The sequence below is a fragment of the Vulpes vulpes genome, chromosome 4, assembly GCF_048418805.1.
Source record: "Vulpes vulpes isolate BD-2025 chromosome 4, VulVul3, whole genome shotgun sequence".
Lineage (NCBI taxonomy): Eukaryota > Metazoa > Chordata > Mammalia > Carnivora > Canidae > Vulpes > Vulpes vulpes.
The window spans coordinates 145546001-145548784 of record NC_132783.1 but is presented as its reverse complement, the minus strand read 5'-3'; positions in this window follow the sequence as shown (position 1 = coordinate 145548784).

Genomic DNA, 2784 nt, shown 5'->3' with positions numbered 1-2784 from the left:
GATAAATATGCAGAAGGAATCAAGAATTTGTCCGGCCCTTCCCATATATGTGGCCTTTCAGGGCGGCCATAGAACTGATGAGGACAAAGTCATCCATGCAGAAATGGGACTCACAGGGCAGGACGGATGACAGTAGGAAAATTGCCATCTGGAGCCCCAGTGGAGCAGTGGCAGTGGCGGCTGGGGAGTGCTCGGCCCGGGGACTGCCGGCCGAGCTCGGGAGGACGCGGGGGCTGATGACTGGCAGCACTGAACGTGAGCCCCCGGCATCGTGAGCTCGGCTGCGATTCCACCGGACGTTCACAGGATAAGGAATATTACAGCCTAAAAAAATCACCGGACTTTAATCAAGTCTCGGGTCTACCAGTTTATAGGGAGCACAGAGACAGGGGAACAAGGTGGAAACATCACAGGGAAGCACTGGGGCAGTTCTAGAACATGGAGCATAAAGGATAAATTGATTTCTCGAACAAAGGCAAAGGTGTGAGAGGGGAGAAGGGATTATGTGGACGAAATACTTGAGAGAGAGGGTGACCGTGCAGTTGATGGACTTGGTTGTTTCCTGGTATTTGAATAGGCTGACTGGGAACGAATAACCTTGCGACAGTTGGGGAAATTTCAATATGGGTTGGGTATTAGGATATTCAGGATATTGCTGTGTTGGAGTATGACAATACCCGGACAGCTTTCTGTTATTTTTTTTAATAAGTCTCACTTTATATGTTTATTTTATTTTTTTTAAGATTTTATTTATTTATTCATGATAGACACAGAGAGAAAGAGAGGCAGAGACACAGGCAGAGGGAGGAGCAGGCTCCATGCAGGGAGCCTGATGCAGGATTTGATCCCGGGTCTCCAGGATCGTGCCCTGGGCCAAAGGCAGACATTAAACCACTGAGCCACCCAGGGATCCCTCACTTTATATGTTTAAATGCATATGAAGTACTTTAGGAGGAAAGTGATGCAACGTCTGGCATTTCTTCAAATATTCCAGGAAGATATTGTGTGTGTGTGTGTGCACGTGCGCACACTCGCACACGCACGCGTACGTGATTGTGTGTTGTGGGAAGGGGCAGAGGCAGACATCGCTAAATGAAACAAGATTTATGACATGTTGATAATCGTCGGAGCTGAGCAATGGGTAAATGGAAACTCTTCGAACCGCTCTCTGTACCATCGTGTGCATGTTTGGAAAATTTCATATTGAAAAAAATTTAACCCTAAGAAACGATGTTTGCGAGGACACCAAAAAGTGGAGAAATGAAAAAGATTAATCACTTCCCATGTTCTCTTTCAGTGAACAAGTCTTTCTTGTTGCAAAGACACAATTTGGAGACGGAAAGAAAGCCCGGGTTCCGCAGGCCTCGCGGCCGTGACCGTCTGGAAAGAGGTCAAGGAAACGATTTGTTTGTTTCAAACAGCGGATGCTCGGATGCTGGTCACCAAGTGGAGTAAGACAGGTTTTGAGGAGGAGGAAAGAAGCTCCTCGTGGCCCTTCCTCCCCGGGATACAGTCAAGCAAGCTAATAGCTTTCAGGGGTTAAAAATAAGTCCATTCACCATCTGCCCACACACATTCCCTATAATGACAGATGGAGATCTAATTTTAAAAACATAGTACATTTTAAAAATACTTCAGAAACATCTATCCAAACAACGGATTAGAACTTGATTAGAAAATAAATAATTGAAACACCCAAAGCTCACTGAAGGAAAAATTCCGCGCAGAGAGGACTTCTCCTAGAAACAAAGCCCTTTGTGTTCAGCAAAGTGTTTGCCACTGAATGACAAACTACTGAATATTTTAATTTCCAATTTGTAAGAGAAAGATTATTTACTCTTAATCCCTGGGTTTTTTGGTTTTTTTTTTTTTTTTCCTGGAAAACCACTTCATCATTGATGGATGATTCCATTCAATGTACCTTGACTGGAAGGATAATTGATTAGCAGCTTTTTAAAAATTGAAGTATAATTACCACGCAGTGTCATATTAGTTTTAGGTGCACAACATAGTAATTCAACGATTCCATACGTTACCCAGCACTCAGCACCATGAGCCAAGGGATCTGTCACCAACAGTGTTACTACGATCTTATCGACTGTATTCCCATGCTACAGTTTTCATCTCTGTGACTTATTTATTTTGTAACGGGAATTTTGTACCTCTTAATCCCCTTTATTTCACCCCATCTCTCACCCCCCACCTTCCACCTGGCAGCCACCCGTTGGTTCTCTGTACTTAAGAGTCTGGTTTTTTGTTGTTGGTTGTCTTTTTCCTTCTTTGCTTGTTTATTCATTTTGTTTTTTAGATTCCGTATAGGGGTGAAAGCATATGGTGTTTGTCTTTTTTTCTCTCTGACTTATTTCACTCAGCATTATACGTTCTAGGTCCATCCATGGTTGTTACAAATGGCGAGATCTCATTTTTATGGCTAATACTCCATTGTGTATATACCACCTCTTCTTTATCCATTCATCTGTGATGGACACTTGGGCTGCTTCCATAGCTTGGCTATTGGAAATAACACTGCAGTAAACAGGGGGTGTATGTAGCTTTTTGAATAAATGTTTTATTTTCTTTGGGTAAATACCCAGTAGTGGAATTACTGGGTGACAAGGTATACTTATATATATATATATTTTTAAGATTTTATTTATTATTCATGAGACACACAGAGACACAGGCAGAGGGAGAAGCAGGCTCCACGCAGAGAGCCTCATGTGGGACTCGATCCCAGGACCCCAGGGTCATGCCCTGGGTTAAAGCCAGGCGCTAAGCCGCTGA